The 18,486-nt window shown below is 43.6% G+C and overlaps 1 protein-coding gene and 1 long non-coding RNA gene across 9 annotated transcripts in view; both read right to left on the minus strand.

The window, feature by feature from the left end:
* Positions 1–18,486, minus strand: part of AUTS2 (activator of transcription and developmental regulator AUTS2) — a 1,221,294-nt gene that overhangs the window by 1,011,623 nt on the left and 191,185 nt on the right. The gene's annotated exons all lie outside the window — the stretch shown is intronic.
* LOC133238917 (uncharacterized) overlaps positions 1–18,486 on the minus strand; it is a 158,083-nt gene that overhangs the window by 73,739 nt on the left and 65,858 nt on the right. The window contains exon 2 of the long non-coding RNA XR_009733675.1: positions 1–18,486. This exon is cut by the window's left edge and continues 73,739 nt beyond it; it is cut by the window's right edge and continues 36,043 nt beyond it. This is a non-coding gene — a long non-coding RNA (uncharacterized LOC133238917).

The raw sequence follows: 18,486 nt of genomic DNA on the forward strand, positions 1-18,486 counted from the left end.
GCTATGGAAGTCTTTGATGCCTTATCTCATTTTGGCATATTATCTGAAGATTCTACGAGATGGTAGCTTAAAACCATTATCAGAAGACTAGCTGTAAATGTTTTCATAGCAAAGCCAGGGTAATTTGCAACTGAGGTATCACCATTTAAAAAAATAAATTTTAACTGAAAAATAACGGGCTGCTCTCTCTGTCTCTAAAAGAGGGGCTAGCTCCATAAAAGAATGCCTATTATTCCTGAAGAAAGGAACCGCTGCTGCCGTTCATTCAGATGCCATGAATGCTTTTCCTGTTGGCCACAACACTCTCAAGGGCAGCGCATTCTTGGCAAACCCTGCCTCATAAAGAGGGCGGCCCCTTCTCTGCAAGGACCGGCCCCCAGCCATCTCCAGAGTGTGTGCCCCACTCCCCCCACGCCGCTGGGCACACACTGCGCATACACAAGTTCCTGCGGACTCTTCCAAGTGCCAACTGTGCCCCCAAGTGCACATCCACTGTGCAGATGGGAAAGCAGGGCTGTAGGTGACAAAGGGAACACGGCTCCTATTCTTTGGAGTCCTATTCAGGAGGCTGGGCGCAAGAGGCTCCAGACTGTGAAGGGCTCTCTGCTTCAGAGGCCCTCCCCCGGGTGGCCTGGCTGGGAGCTGGCCACTGGTCCAGCAGGAGGGACCCACACAATGGATCCATGTCACGCAGACATCCTGCCAGGACACATGTCTCCTGCCAGGCGCAACCCGTCCACAGAAAGAAGCTCCCGTCTTTCCCTGGCTTTCTTTCTTCCCCACTCTCACTTTCTCACTCCAGACTGCCTGAGCAGAAACCCAGGGGAAGCAGTGGGTGGGGGCAGGAGCGTCACCATTTCCTACAAGGAACAGAGGAAAAACAAATGACGTGGTTCAGCTTTTCACAACATTTGTACAGTATTTACAAGGTAGACCAGTGGGGCTTAAAATTTATGGTGCCAAGAAAATGTTAAAGCAACAAAAAGTACGACTCCCTAAAACTGCAGAATCTTTAAACCAGAAATTTACAATGGGTTTTTCTTGGCAAGGAGAGCCTCAATGGAATAATGGTGAAATTGTACTTACCCTGAGGATGTAAATGGAAATACCACACTTGCTGGCACAGTCCAAGGTCTCAAGTGCCCTGGACCTAACTGCCATTTTCATAAATGCAGTCCCTACTGAACCACAAGCAGGACTGTGAACCTTCCCTCACCCAGTTGCTAACTTCTCCCTTTTTCTGTTGACCAAAATCCCCCAATGTGCCCACAGGGTCACCCCAGCTAATACCCTGAAGTCTAAGAAATGTCCAAATCTGATGATTAGGCAGGAATACTTGAAAATTACTGAAAACATTCAAACTATTTTCAAACATTACTCTTATCCTATACATAGGCAGCTTCCCAGGTGGCTCAGTTGATAAAAGAATCTGCCTGCCTGCAACGTAGACAACCCAGGTTTTAATCCCAGGGTTGGAGAAATCCCCTGGAAAAGGAAATGGCAACCCACTCCAGTAATCTTGCCTGGAAAATCACATGAACAGAGGAGCCTGGCAGGCTATTAGCCATGGGGTCACAAGAGTCGGACATGACTTAGTGCTAAACCACCATCCACAACTAGGAAGCAGAGTGTATGAGAATTAATAGTCAGAAAGCATCTAATCTGTGCACCGGAGACAACACCAGGCACTTTGCAAACATTATCTGACATACTCTTCATAATGATCACATGCAGTAGGCAAAATCTCATTTACATAGAGAAACATAGGCTGAAAGAAGTTAAAGAATCTTTTTAAGGAGGAACATCTATCAGAGGGGAGAGGATGACAAATCCAGCCGTGAGGCTCTCACATCTAACTCCACAGTCAATGTTCCTCTCGGCCACACTCTCTCTCCAAGTTGGCTAGAATAGCTAGCCAACGCTTACTCACACTTCAAAGACTTCCTATATCCTTGCTATATGCCAGGCATTGTTTCAGCACTGGGGACACAGGTGAACAGGACCTCCCTGGCAAGGTGACACATAAGCAGAGCTGAATGAAGTAAGGGTGAGCCACACATACATCTGAGTACAGAATATTCCAGGCTAGAAGAACAATAGTGCAAAGACTCTGAGGTTGGGAAGGCATAGCTTGGTTTAAGAACAACAAGAACAACAAGCTCAAGGGTCAGAGAGGATCAATGAAGGGGACAGTGGAGATGAGGTGGGAGACAGCGGGTTCCAGAGCATGCAGTATTCTGGAGGCCACAGTAAGTACAATCTTTGAACTGCATTTCTCATTGAAGTGGAAGACTAGCTGGAGGATTCTGAACTGAGGAGTGATGTGATCCAAAGTACGTTTTAAAAGAGCCACTCTCGCTGCTGAGTGAAGAACACTCTGCAGGGAGACAGAGGTTAAGAGCTGGGAGGCTACTGCAATGGGTGAAGGATGATGGCAATGGTGGTGATGAGAAGTGGCTGATGAGAAGTTCTGCTCAGTGTGGTTTTAGCCCTCGGTGCCTGACAAAATCATTCCTTCTCAATTCTCAAAAGAACCTGGATCCAGAGCCCAAGGGTTAAAAATGAGCCAGGCAGACAGTCAAGTAGTCATCAGTAAACAAAATCCAGTGCAAAGCTGCAGCCCACAACAAAGGATTTGCTGAGGGCGTGCTTGAGTCAACCGAGAACCAGCACTTGGAAGAATATGTCATGTTCAGGTGAAGTATGACAGAAATAAATTCCCTAGCATTCCTTTTTGGATGACACTTCCTGCCCTCCAGGTACTGCCTGGCATCTTGGAAATCCTTGTGCCCAAATTTATCATGCAATGCAATCAACACAGCATTAGGTCTGGCATAAGCTGGGAGGAACCAGAATATTTTTGCTGAATGGAAAATGTAACCCCCTACTCCCACCTTGACAATTGCGAGAAGTGTTTTTAAACATAATATCACTTGTTCTTTGCCTGTGTCTTTTTATTTTTCCTCCCAGAAACCCCTAATTATCATGCCAAAGAGTTGGGGAAAGATGGCTTTTATGTGGTTTTATCTCCCAAACACAGTATTGTCATGGGTTTATTTATTTGTGTTTTTACAGTAACGCAATGCTCTCCGGTAATTGAGACTACTATGAGGAGGGCTGGCATGTGTTTTCCACAAGATTAAAGGCAATTTCTGTTTTCAAAGCTAGTATTGCTTCTTGGAAAACTCACTTCCTATGCTGAACTAAATCCACTAAGCCAAAATTCTACATTCACCTGATCTGTATTACAGCATTGCAAACAAGACTAGGAGAGACGATTCCAATTGTGCATTGATTCAAGCAGTATTTACTAAACCCCTATTACATCAGGCACTGAGGGGGGTGGGAAAAAGCAACACAAAATAAAACAACAGTCCTTGCCCTCCAGGGGCTCTGAATCCAGACCAGGAAACACACAAAAATGACTATGCTACAAGGCAGACTGTGATAAGAGCTATACTAGAAGTAAAAAAACATGCATTGGAAGAACAGGGAAATTGAAGGCCTGATCCCACCTGGTGGGGAGGGGTGGTTCTGGGAAAAGGCATAATGTGAATAGGACCTTCAAGTTCCACAAGCCTGAGAGATGTATCCTAGTGGGAGCACAAGGCCAAAGGCACAGGAGAGGGGAAAGCCTGTGAGAAACTGAAAACTTATCTGAAGAGTTTTCAGTCTGGAGGATAATTACTTTGGGGGCTGGGAAGTAGAGGCAACTTAGAGGTGATAAGGTACAAATAAGATCTGAAGAGGGAACGTATGCAGCCTGTCTCTGGAGTCCACTTCTTAACTGAAGATTTTGGAGTGGGATATTCAGGGACAATGAGGAACCATTTCAGGCATCCAAGTAAGAAGAGAAAAGACTGTCATGTCTCAAATACCCAGACACACTCTAGCCATCCATGCATGCCTCTTAAACTTCACAATGATGAGACAGCATGGCCATTATCACCCCCAGATCACAGGTGGGAAAACTGAGTGTTGGGTCAAGTCTTATCTAGTCTAGGTTTCAATCAATCCTTCCCACTGCAAAAGTTGAGATCTTCGGAAAAGAGAGACACGCAAGGTATGAGGAGAAGCATGAGAAACACTCCCAGGATGCATGACTCTAATCACCTGGCAACTTCCATCTCTAGAAAGTTGAGGAAATACATGCTTCAGTATTGATTATATGTAAATGTTGCTTTCAAGAACATTTTCTAAACACGCTGTGTAGGACTGGTGGCATAACACTGTCAGCTTATTTTAGAGTATGACCTGTACTCCTCAAAGAGCTTTTAAACGTAATAGCTGAGTTAATTATAATGGCAAATCCATTTTACAAATGATCTAACAAAGGCCAAAAAAATAGTGACTGACCAAAGGCCAGGTTGTCAGTTTCTTCTGAATCCCAGCCCACTATCATCTTTCCCGGCCCTGCAAAGAATGTTATTAGTTATATTCTACTGGAGGAAAAATCACCTGGAAATACATAATCCTTTTCATATCTATTCCTCAAATCCTCCACCATTTTCCTCTCTGTCTCTTAAAAACCTGCACCTCTACCTTCACCATTGCCACTCCCATCTCTGTCAGACTCTGAATGCCAGTTAGGGCATCTCATGATCAAAGACAAGACTACAGCTGGGGAGGGAAAAGCCTCTCCTTTATTAAACAGCTACTATGTGCCAGGGGCCTTCCGTACACCGTGGGTAACGGCAGCTGCAATATTTATTCAGTCTTAATTACGGGGCAGGCACTGCACTGAGCATTTTAAATATTATCACAGTTAATCTTCACAAGAATCTTGTGAGGCTAGTAGTGTATTTCTGCAGAAGAAGAATGAATCTGAAGGCTCAGAAACATCTACTGTAATTTGTCCAAGATGACACAAGTTGAAAGTCACAAGAGCTGTGGCTAGAATCAAAGCCTACCAAGCTCAGCTCTAAGGCCACTGCCTTATCCACTCTTACACGGCACCACAGAGATGGGCACAGTGGGGTCATGTGGAATGGGGAGTATCTAGGGACTGGAGAAGCAGCAGTGGGGAAGCAGAGTCAGGCAGGATCCAGACTGCGACTCTCCTCTTAAGTCGTGCTAGGAAAAGTGGGCTTTATCTGGATTCTGATCATGCGCCACAGCACTTTAAATAGGTCAATGACCTGGTCAAGTTTGTATATTTTAGGAAAATCCACTCTGGTTTCAATGTACAGAATTGATTTAACTGGGGCAGGGGTAAGCCTTAAGCCAGGCATAGGGGTTAGGAGGTTCTGCATTGCTCTAACAAATAGCTGATGAGGGCTGTGTGAACCAGGGTGCTTCCTAGGTGTTCAATAAATATTTGTTAATTGCGGTATTGATTGGTTACAAGCAGAACAATCTGTTGTACCTATTGGGGCATGTCAGCTCTATCATATGGCCGTTCCAGTGTGTGATCACAGACTCTGGGTGCAAATGGGCTCATGCTGAACAGGCCTCTCTTTACGCATTGTGTTTATTTCCTCTCTGGGGTTCTTAATCCCCTAACTGTGAGTTCCTACCAATTGAGGAATTTCAGATAAAACGTGAGACTAGGGTTCTGAGCATCTGTATTTATCTGCCTTCTTTCATTAGGGGCAGGAGGGAAGGAGATGGGTGGTGGGTCTATAGATTTGAAGAGGAGTTATGTGGCACAAGTGGTAAACAATCCACCTGCCAATGCAGGAGATGCAAGAGACGTGGGTTAGATCCCTGGATCAGGAAGATCCCCTGGAGAAGGGAATGGCAACCTACTCCAGTATTCTTGCCTGGAAAATCCCACAGACAGAGGAGTCTGTGGAAGTCTCAAAGAGTCTGACACAAATGAGTGACTGAGCGTGCACCTGCGCGCACACACACACACATATTTCTATGACGTGCATCCTCCACTCTGAAATAACCAGCTGTGATCCTCATAGGTAAGGATTCAGAGGACGAAGACGTAATGCTGGTGGGAAGGTACGAAAATGATGGAGAAAGGGGCCTGGTTGCCCACTAAAAGCCTTTAACATCTGAGACGGAGTGAAGTGCAGTTAGAGGGGCTCTGGAACTCATCTGACTGTTCTCTCAACTTCCTGGATTTGTACCCTTCTCTCTCCTTAACAGGAAGTATGTAGCTGCAGAAGTCAGGGAACCATTAAGGATGATCAGACATTTTGCTCAGCTGCCTGGATCCTGAAACAGAAACCCCAGGACACCCTTTTGCCTTGCCCTTCCCAGCCATATACTATTTCTTTATAACTGTGAGCTATGGTCCCTACTCCAGAGAAGGCAATGGCACCCCACTCCAGTACTATTGCCTGGAAAATCCCATGGACGGAGGAGCTTGGTGGGCTGCAGTCCATGGGGTCGCTAAGAGTCAGACACGACTGAGCGACTTCACTTTCACTTTTCACTTTCATGCACTGGAGAAGGAAATGGCAACCCACTCCAGTGTTCTTGCCTGGAGAATCCCAGGGACGGGGGGCCTGGTGGGCTGCCGTTTCTGGGGTCGCACAGAGTCGGACACGACTGAAGCGACTTAGCAGCAGCAGCATGGTCCCTACTCTGGTTGTGTGTATACACAGAAGGCAACTGCTCAGACACCACAGGCTAAATGAGAGGAGGGCTCATCTGTCTCACTGAGTGACAGAATGAAAGCTAAAGACCTATTCAGATAAAGTAAAATCCAAGGGAAAACGTTGTTAACTATATTATCTAGTTAAGTACCAGACTTAGTGCCTAAGCATACACCTTAATTATTTAGAATACTAAATTTAGAACACTAACGTGAAACACTAAGTCTGGCTTCTTAAATAAGCCTGAATAGTGACACTAAGTGTATCCATTTACTTCGAGACTGAATCACCCAACAAATATTACTGTAATACTTACCTGGTGGTCCTTTAAGTGTGCACAGAAACCATTTGAGGGAGTCTGTTAAAAATGCAAATTATCATACACAGGGAGTCTGATTTAGTAGGCAGAGTCACACGCAGTGTGATGGCTAAAATATGTCCACAAATTCTTTAATACTCCTTCCTTCACAAGGCAAAGCCTAATTCCCTGGAGTGCAGGCTGTACTTGGTGACTCCCTTCTGACTAATACAATGTGGCAGAAGTGACAGTTATGACTTGCAAGATTAGGTCATTTGTCTCTGTCTTCAATCATTCACCCTGGGAAAATCAGCTGTCATGTCAAGAGGTCACTTTGAAGAAGTCCATGTGGTGAGAAACTGAGGGATCCTGCCAAAAGCCATGTGAGTGCACTCTCTGAAAGTGAGTCCTCCAGTCATTTAGGAGATGCCAGTCCCAGCCAACATCTACCACAATCTCATGAAAGTACCTGAGCAAGGACCACTCAGGAATTTGTGACCCACAGAAACTGTGAGATAGTAACTGTTTGTCGTTTTAAATAGGTAAGTTTTGAGGTAATCTGATACCAGCCATGCATAACTAACATACTTAGAAATTAGCATTTTAAATCTTGATCTTGGTGACTTATGATTAAAAAAATAATTAAATACCCATAGGGACATAATCCAGATATTTCCAACGTGGTATGATCTTTGTTAAAAGAAGGAAAACAACTTAAAAAAAAAATTAAGACTCTGCTCATGTTATTTGAGCTCATTACACTTACATCATCTCATTTCCACGATACTCCTGTGCAACCACGATACCATTTAAGCTTTAGGGAGGCCACATGAGGTCCAGTGAACTGAATATCATAAGAGCAAGTAGGCCACCACTTGCTATAAATATTTTAAGTCTCCGCCTAAAATCTACACTCAGTGGTATGATAATAATACATAACAAATATTTCCTGATTGCATGTTAAATGCAAAACACACACCCACATGAAGTCTAAGGGCAAAGACTTCCTGGGACCAAATATAATGAGGGCTCTAATAAACAAGCACTTTTACTATAGTAAAAAGCTAATCCATGACAATTCTTTACTTGGAATCATAAAGAGAAGCCCATGGATGAGTAAAAGGGAAGGGCTCTGAATGAATCTGCCTGGGCTTAAATACCACATACGAAACTGTGGGATCCTAGGTGAACAAACCTCTGACTCTGTGCCTCGTTCTCCTCAACTAAAATGAAGATAACAGAACCTGGCTCACAACACCATGTCAGGAGTAATGGTCCAATACTTTTAAAGCCTTAGAATAATACTGCATAGATGGAGGCAACAAATACAAGCTACTGCCATATTCCATTCCAACATCACCTTCTACCAAGTCTTTAGATGAATACTCTAAGAAAAAGCACAATTTTAAATTTTATCTTCATACTCTTATCTTTCTTCCGTGGTTGTAAAGCTAATGAAAAACACTGGTTAGAATCAGGAGAAAGAAAACTATCTTTGTCCCAGTTGCTGAAATACGATCATCCAATATTAACTTAGTGCTCACTGGGGATACCACATCTACATTTCCTAAGGGAAATACAAGTTGGCTCTGATTCCTATACTTGTCTCAAAAGAAAAGAATTCATTGCTACTGCAATTTTTAGGATGATTCCCTACCTGATTCACTAGGTTGCTTGGTTCCATCTTTACAAAGATTTGCAAAAATCACCCAGAAGAATTTGTACTGTTTCTTTTTCATATTCTTTTCCCCCATGTATTTTCTTGTCTGCATGTGGTTGGGTATTTTCTTACGATTGCACTCTATTCCTCTTCCATCCTACCACAATCATTTGCCTCTCTCAAGATAGGAAGCAACTTTAAGTCCTTACTGGAAAGAAAGTATGCTTTTTTTGTAGTATTTGTCCCTTCCTTCTGACCATTCCCCATCATGGCAGTCTAAAGTAAACACAGCTCTCTCTGTCTAAAGTAAACATAATTCTCACAAGGAAATTTCTGGGCAGGGGACAGAGATGAAGGATGATTTCAAAAATGACAATACTGTGCAAAGCACTTGCCACAAACATAAAGTTGGTGTGTTTTGAAAGTCTTGCCATGTAACCTCACAACATCCTTGTAGATTTATCTACCTGTAACCAAGGGTGCTACTTAAATCCACAGGGCACCGGGCTGAGGCTGTAAACACTGCCATATGAGTTGTATTCACAACCCCTCCTCACATCAGAATTCTGCATCTGACAATCAGTTGCATCAAGAAAGAATTTAAAAGAAGACATAACTGTCCTCCCTCATATGAAAATTAAAATATCATCTGCCGCAAGCTCAAGAGACTACAAGAAAAGCAACTCCCACCTGTGTGTTGACTCTTAAACTTGAATGTGCATCAGAAACTTGGAAGGGCTTATTCAGACACAGATTGCTGGTTTCCTCCCACCCCCACTCTCACTCCCAGGAAATCAAGACGGGACCTTGCAAATCTGTGTTTCAGACAAGCTCCCAGGTGAAGCTGACGGAACCCAGAGATGCTACAACTCAAGACATGAGAAATGTGATGACAAAATCTCCACAGTTCTTAACAACAACCCAGGTCTGTCACCATCCATGTAACTGTGATCCCATGATCCTACATTTTGGCTCTCAACAAGGAATAAACCTAATAAATAGTTCAGGAGAATGATGATTTAAATACTCATTAAGGGCATTATAGTATTCATTATCATGGCAACACTTCACTGACCTTAGAAAAGTAAGGACCCAAGTGACACTTCAAATCCACCCTAAACTTTGCATTTCAGAGCCACACTAGGAACCAAGTTAGGCAATTTTCAGACAGGCTGCAGAAGTCAAAAATGAGTTCTAAGTCAACATCAAAGGTATGGGAAGTTTCACAGGATGAGGACTGAAAGCTCTGAATCCCCACAGAGGACATCTACAGCACGCTATGGCTTACGAAAATCCACCTAGGAGTAAACTATAGGGTGTGTGTGTGTGTGCCCCGTGCACGCATTATGCTTGTCTCCTACATTCATCAGCAAAACTCCCATGCCTTTCCCAATCTCCCTGTTTAATATGTCACTGGAAAACAAAATTTAAACAGCTCTGAAAAAAAGGCAACAACCTCAAAGAGAAGAGTGTGTGCCACTGTGTTTGACCCTAGGAACACCTGTGAGATGTTGAGTTTAACTATCTTACAGCTGACACTGACTGTGCATGAGCAGACAGGGATTTATTTTTTGACTGCAAGCCTTCACGTTGTTATTTTCCATAACTATCAGTCGCTAGATAGATTTTTGTGTATGAGCAGAAAAAACAGAGATGGATTGGGATACAGAAGATTTTCAGAAAAGCAGTCAAAAAAGTCATTATAAGGAAGCATATCCAGTGAGCGAAGACATACTGGCGGACATCAGAGGCTCCTGGATGACACCCTCAAAGTCACATGCACATTCTACTAGGGGACCAGGAACCACATGTAACAAGTGGCAGTATTTATTCAAGAGTTATCTCCAGTTGGTGCCATTCAGAGTGGACTGCCAATAGAAAACAGTGCACAGTACATCAGCAGTTTCAAGCTCCGTATTCCAAGCAAAGCAGCTAAGGAGAGCCGTGAAATGCAGCCATTTATAATTCTGCTGAGACACAGATCTGATTATTGCCCACGCAGGAGGAGCTAGAAACTGCCCAGACCAGCACCCGCAGCTGAACCTGGCTTTGTCATTCTCTTTTACTAGAAATTATAATAATTGTCTTAGAGTAAGCAACAATTTTTGAGGCAATAACCATCAAGAAAGAAAATGTGAATGAAATTTTAAGGAACAATTAATTTGTTGTGTCAGATGGAAGAATCTGTATGCAATGTAGGAAACTCAGGTTCGATCCTTGGGTCAGGAAGATCCACTAGAGAAGGAAATCGTTACCTATTCCAGTATTGTCTAGGGAATTCCATGGACAGAGAAGCCTGGTGGGCTACAGTCCAGGGGATTACAAAGAGTCAGACACGATTGAGAGACTAACACTTGCACTAATTTTTTTTTTAATAGTAATTGTCTTGGAGTGAGCAACTATTTTTGAGGAAATGACCACCAAGCAAGAAAGAAATTGCCAATAAAATTAAAAGAACAATTAACTTACTACATGTATGTCATGAACAGTCAGCAGAGGATTCTTGAAGAACTGTCAATCTGCAGAAAACTACTGTTCTGTACAAAAACCCTTATACTGGAAGATTTACGGATAAAAATTCACAAAGGATTTGTCCCTTAATAACTATACTGTTCCCCTGGGCTCTCCAGTAGTGTACCCAGGCCAAGTCCTAAGTATTACTGAGCTCAAGACATAGACCGTAAACCAGAAAGATAAAACACTGGAAAAATAAGATGCTGGTTCACTCACCCAAAAGGGACAAGCACTATGACCAACAGCAACTAGTGATGCATACATAGTGTACCCGCTACGAACCAGCACTCCAAAGTTCAGAAAGAAAATGCAAGTTTCCCTCTAGTTGGACCGATAAGACAGCTGCAAAAATAAGCAATAATAAAAGATAAAATTTCATTAAGTAATGAAATGAGTTCACAGTCAGTGCTACAGGAGAACAGATAAGGAAGCCATCAAGGGGACAGAAGTAGACAGAAAAGCCCTTCCATTATCAGCCAAAATAAGTTATCAGGTCCCCACGCAGGGGACAGTGTGATAAGACTTGTGTAAACTAGTTAAACAAGAAATGTGCCCTGCCCTCAAGGAATACAAGATCTCAGAGAGGTGGTTCTGCCACAGACTAGAGCTCAAAGGGTAAGCACAGATAACAAAGCAGAATTCTGACCCACAAGAGGGAAAAGAAAGGCTCCTGTAGGGCCTTTCTAACAAACTTTTTAAGAACAAATAAATCCACTTATGCTCCAAGTACATTTTCAGGCTAAGGATTTAGCTAGGGCAGCTGTCCAGAGAGGAAACACTTACAGATTCTGATAAACAGTCCACTTTGATCCCAACATGCTGGTTCTGGTTCATAAACATGAATAATGGTGAAAACATTCTATCTTACCCTGTGGTCTCCACATCATTCTGTCTCTCAGATACCTGCCCAGCTCACAGAAGTGAAAGTGTTAGTCACTCAGTCGTGCCCAACTCTTTGCGACCCCATGGACTGTAGCCCACCAGACTGCTCTGTCCATGGGATTTCCCAGGCAAGAATACTCGAGTGGGTAGCCCTTCCCTTCTCCAGGGGATCTTTCTGACCCAGGGATCAAACCTGGGTCTCCTGCTGTGCAGATGGATTCTTTACTGTCTGAGCCACCAGGGAAGCCCGCCTACATCACTACCTCGCCCCGTTTCAGATCATTACCCAAGGGCCGTCTTAGTGACTCTTTTCTTGGCCAGTGAATCTAAAATTGCATCCTCCACCACCACCACACACTATAATACTTCTTATGTCCTTTCCCCCTTTCCTTTTTCTCATGGAACTTACCAGCTTCTAATAATTTATTTTCTTTATTGACTGTCTCCACCACTAGAACGTATGTTCCTTTGGGTCAGATATCGTATGTTTTGTTCACTGTTGGCTCCTAAGCATATAGAACAGTATCTGCACATTCACAAAGACTAAACCTACAGCCTGGATGAGAAGGGAGCTTAGAGGAGAATGGATACATGTATATGTATGACTAAGTACCTTTGCTGTCCACCTAAAACTATCACGATATTGTTAATCAGCTATTTGTTGTTTAGTTGCTAAGTCATATCCAACTCTTTTGTGACCCCATGGACTGTAGCCCACTAGGCTCCTCTGTCCAACCAATTTCCCAGGCAAGAATACTGGAGTAGGTTGCCATTTTCTTTTCCAAGGGATATTACCGAGCCAGTGATCAAACCCGTGTCTCCTGCTTGGCAGGTGGATCCTTTACCACTGAGCCACATGGGGATACAAAATTAAAAGTTTTTTTTTTAAAAAGAATAAGCCTGCTAAGCGAATGAGTAAGTGCATGTTGGTATTGACACCTGAGATTTTTTTTTAATAGATTGTACATAGTAAACACCATATTGCAAAGTAATGTCTTTAATTTTTTTGTATTTTATACTATGTAAATTAAGTCCATCAAGGTATTTTTCTTTATTTGCAGGAAGTTTTGCCTAGTACCAGGCATCAAAAGACACATAAATGCTGTTGGTCGTAAGTTCCATTTCCCTTCTGCTTTCTTTCAATCATTCTTTCTCATAGAACCAAGCACTTAAAACCTAGCAGTGTTAATTACTGCCACTGAAGATGACACGTATATCGTCACCAAGAACCCCATTAACTAACGTATACTGTTTTATTATGTACTTACTTTATTCAGTCAAGAAAGGTGATTGATAACCTACCATGTCCCACGCCTTATGCTTAGCAATGAGGAAACAAGGATGAGCAAGAAGACTAGAATCCTTGTCCTGGCAGAGCAGACTCTAGTCCGGGGAATAACAGTTAGTAAATAAGAATTGAAAACTATGATAAAAGTTGATTTAAGGGAAGTGAGGGGACCACAGAAGCACACAGCAGAGATACCTATCCTAGTTTAGGAAGACCAAAAAAAGTGTCAATTATAACTATTCATCTAAAAGATAAGTAGGAGTCAGCCAAGCAAAAAGATGAGGCGGGTGGAAGTACTGATCCTTCAGACAGAGGGAAAAGAAACAAATGGGAAAAAACTTCCCTGGAGGTCCAGTGCTTAAGAATCTGCCTTGCAATGCAGGGGACAGGAAGCAACTAAGCCCACATGCCACAACTGCTGAGCCTGCGTGCTTCAGAGCCCGTGTGCCACACCTGGAGAGTCCGTGCGCTGCAAGGAAATACCCCATGTGATGCATTCAAGGCCCCACATGCTGCAACTAAGGCTCGACAGAGCCAAATCAATAAATAAATACTTAAAAAGAAATGAGAAGGCTCCGAAACAAAACCAGAGCCCTTTCCAGGAAGACAGCAGAGAAGTGCCAGGAGAGCTATGAGTCTGTTTACGGCTGAGGAAGTGGGCAGAGACTCCACCATGTGGGGCCTTCTGAATCACTGATACCTGAGTCAGTTCACCTTAGGAGGCTCTATGCCCTGAGGCCTGTGCTAGCTGCTATCAGGGGAGCAGAGCTGAATCACACTGCCAGAACTCCTGACCTCTGGCACACTTACTGCTGGAGAGACTAAAAAGACTGAACCGAGGCTGGTGGAGAAGTGAGCATTTTTTAAAATACCAAACCAGAATATGTGGGCAGAGGTAGCTTCACAACCTCACCCCAGCAGTGTGGCTGACCAAATCTGGCCAAGGAGAACTGGCCAAATCCCAGGGTGGGAGGAGACTCCAAGAGGAAGGGCCACTTTGGAATTCTACACCAGGAATATATCTGGTGACCCCGGATATAACTATGGCTTACCCACTCCCACCAGCTCAATTGCTACCCAGATTTCTATTCATCCAGTCTAGTTGCTGAATCTTAATCATCACATTTTCTCAATGGCCTGCAGTCTTGCTACACAGAACTTTGTGGAGGAGCATTCCCAAAGCTGACACAGGAACAGATAACCCTGACACCCAAAGGCAGCTGGGAGCAGGCTGACCTGGAGCGAATAGTTAGAAACAAATTTCCTGTTACATGTTTATCTGACTCTGATGTTATTTGAATGTTTCTGAGTGTACGCGCTCAATAATCAGATACTGAAATGTCCTTTCAAACATAAGGTTATAGATGATGTGTTAGTCACTCAGTCATGTCCGACTCTTTGCTTAAATGTGTCTGTGAAGTGTGTAAATATATTAGCATCATATGATCAAATTCTTCTCACAAGGAATGCATAGTTTTTAAAACACTGGAGGCCACAGGAACACTTTTGCCCAAAACCAACTGAATACTCCAGTGTCGCAGGGGAAACAAAAGGAATATGGGATTGAAAGACAACACTCTGGTGAGGAGGCAACACAATGTTTTAAAAAACACTGAAGAGAAAGGCAAACCCTAAGGGGAAAAGGCCCCAAATGATGCCTCAAACTTATGTAAAGTGAGTAGGGGTCTCCATGCGGTCTCATGTGTAAAACAAACACAGGGTGAACCACCTGTTCTCGTAGGGTCCCCCCAGCACTAGCACACCACAACTCTATGAAACATTAGTGAAAAGACACCATGAGTGCGGCAAAGATGGATGGTACGTGCCATACCTCACAAATTTGAAATAGGGCAACAAAATCTCAAAAAGTCTACGATGCAGGCATTGAGCCCATCACTAGAGTCGTAAGACATTATCACTGCAATAGCTTCAGGGCTCCCACATTTTAGAGAGAGAGAAAGTGGCTCAAAGTGGAGTCTGGTTCTGACTGAGGAGCCCCGGGCAGCTGGTGGCAAAGCCAAGTCTCCTGATCCCAGGAGCATAGCCCTTCCGCCTTACCAGTTTCCTTCCTTTCTAAAATAAATAGACTTTTTAAGATGCCCAGAGGCCCAGCTTTCTGAAGATAAAAAATAAGTTCCATTCATTGTTCTCAAATATGATTTATGTTTGTAACCTTTAGAAAGAGGAGAGGAAAATGTTCTGGGATTTGTTTTGCCTCCTTCTGTTTCTTTTTTTAAAATTTGAGGAGCTGGTGAAGACATAACCTTATACTGTTAGAAGAGAGAATTTAAGAGCATCTTAAATAAGGAAGCCCAGTAGCGATCAGACTGTGATTATCAGTGAGGCTGCCAAGAGCCCATTTGAGAGCTGAGGTCTTCTGGAACACCACAAATCCCCAGCTGCCTCCAAATGCAGGCACTTCCTTTATCTCCCTGAGACTATGGAGATAGGCAAGGTCAGTCTTCCTTCCTGCTTTGCTGCGTATCTAAAATTCTCTTTAGTGTGAATTTAAAAGGACAAAAAAAAAGGGGGGGGGTGCAAGAGCTTCACGTCTCTGCTGAGGAAACCTCTGCCTTCTTACCAGCCCAGGAATGCTGACTGGGCACTAGGGGAGCACAGCAGGCCAGGTTTGGATTGCTCAGTCCCTCAGTCATGTCCAACTCTTTGCAACCCCATGGACTGCGGCAGCCCAGGCTTTTCTGTCCTTCACCATTTCCTGGAGTTTGATCAAACTCATGTCCATCGAGTCAGTGATGCCATCCAACCATCTCATCCTTTATCATCCCCTTTTCCTCATGCCTTCAATCTTTCCCAGCATCAGGGTCTTTTCCAATGAGTCTACTCTTCCCATCAGGTAGTCAAAGTATTGAAGCTTCAGCGTCTGTCCTTGCAGTGAATATTCAGAGTTGATTTCCTATAGGTAAATCTCCTTGTTGTCCAAGGGACTCTCAAGGGTTTTTTTCCAACACCACGATTCAGAAGCATCAATTCTTCAGTGCTCAGCCTTCTTTACAGTCCAACTCTCACATCTGTACATGACTACTGGAAAAACTACAGCTTTGACTATAGGGATTTGTAAACCTAGTCTCTGCCAGAGAGCAACTCCTCAAGATCCATAGAGCCTGACCCCATCCCTTGGGGAGACAGAGGGGAGATGATCCTCAGGCACATGACAGTTTGAGAACCACTAAGTTCTACACAAGAAGGCAGCGACACCTGGGCTCTGGGCAATACTCCTCCCCACCTACCACTCAAAACCATCCCTAGGTCCCAGAACATCTCCCCTACAAGATTACTTTCTAGGGGGTGGAGGTGAGACAGCAGTATCCTACAACTTCAAACTTAACCATTCCCTCATTCAAAGTAGAAAATAAAGACTTCCCTGGTGGCACAGCAATAAGAATCCACCTGCCAATGCAGGGAACATGGAGTTCAACCCCTGGCCTGGGAAGATCCCACAGGCCACAGAGCTACTGAGTCCGCACTCCAGAGCCCAGGAGCTGCAACTGTGGAACCCCTGCGCTGCAGCTATTGAAGCCTACACACCTAGAGCCTCACAACATGAGAAGCCGTCTCAACGAGAGGCCCACACACCGCAACAAAAGAACGGAGGCCCCTGCTCACTGCAACTTGAGAAGGCCCTTGCAAAGCAACAAAGACCCAGTACAGCCAAAAATGAAAATAAAGTTAAAAGAAAAAAAAAACACAAAGTGCAAAGAGGGAGTAAATGAACTCGTATCTGTTGTACTGATTCTGTTGCATCTTCTCAATAAAAACCTTCCACATTCAGAAGTACCCTAGTTACTTCAAATTTTTAGAGCAATCTGGACTGAAGTTAGGCTGAGGGAAGTTTTATTGCTAATGTAAAGAGTCTTTTATGGGCAAATGAGAGCATAAAAGAGATCATACAGACCGTCAAAGAGAGGAAAATAATCAAAGATATTTAATATTAATAACTTATATTCCTAATTATACAGTAAGGCCAACCCCCCCGCCCCACACACACACACACACAAAGCACTTAGGCAATAACTCATTGCCTTGCTCAGGTTACCAGTCTATAACTAAAAATAATAGAACTGCATTTCTTTCCAACTACCCCACAAATCTGTCTGCACCATCCCCACAATTGTTCAATTTAGTGAGGTCTGGCCATAAATGTTTTTCTTCTCCCAGATCACGCCACAAAAATGTTTGACTCTGGGACAGACTGCAGAACAGTGCAGTCTCTTCCCTATTTTCAACTTCTGGTCCACTCCGTCTATCTTCAGTTAGGTTACATCTTTTCACTTCACTGTCTATTGATTGTGGAAGGAGACAAGACATGAATAGGGACAGAAAACCGAAGGTGTCACACCCTGGAATCTGGAAAATATCCACCACAGCTGTTCTCAGACCAACCACAGCAGCCTTGAATGTTAACGTCTGAAAGGGCCCTCTCAAAGTAGTATATGAACTTTTACAGCTCCATTTACAAATGTATTGTTTAATCGAGATAACTTTGTGCATGAACCCAAGTTCCACACGGCAATTAGGTGGAAAGAAGAATAGGCAGGCTTGCTTCAAGAGCTATCTGGGCCCTGTTGATAACGAGCCATGTGAAAGTACAGAACAGAACAGCACTAGCCACTCTGCCTCCAATAACCAGCAATGAGACCTTCACAGCAATCTCCCGTCTCATCAAGGATGGTGAGGGAGAGCACCAATTCACCAAAACTGTGTCTCCAAATTAACTGCCCATCTCGCCTTCTCAAGCCAAGCAGAATCTAACCATAGAAAGAATCTTTAGTGTCCAAATGTAAGTATCAATTTCTGTTGTCACTACTTTCATTCATTTCCTTGTTTCACTGTACCTTGGACCATTAAAATCGCCCCCTAATTGTTCTGATTCTGCAAATGATTTATTGTGAACAAAGGTGCAAGAATAACTTTCTGATGGACATCTATTACCAAGATCAAAACCAGAAGGCTTTCTCACTATCTGCACACATGCTCGGACGCTCAGTCATGTCCAACTCTTTGTGACCCCATGGACTATAGCCCTCCATACTCCTCTGTCTATGGAATTTTGGGGGCAAGAATACTGGAGTGGGCAGCCATTTCCATCTCCAGGGGATCTTCCCGACCCAGGAATCAAACCCGAGTATCCTGTGTTGCAGGCAGATTCTTTATCACTGTGCCACCTGGGAAGCCTAACCTGCAATAAAGGCCCTTCATGATCTAGCCAAAACTCCCTTTCCAAATTTTTTTTTCTATATATAAATTCTACAGTCACAAAACTGGAAGCCAATAT

The sequence above is a fragment of the Bos javanicus genome, chromosome 25 (assembly GCF_032452875.1).
Source record: "Bos javanicus breed banteng chromosome 25, ARS-OSU_banteng_1.0, whole genome shotgun sequence".
Taxonomy (NCBI): Eukaryota; Metazoa; Chordata; class Mammalia; order Artiodactyla; family Bovidae; genus Bos; species Bos javanicus.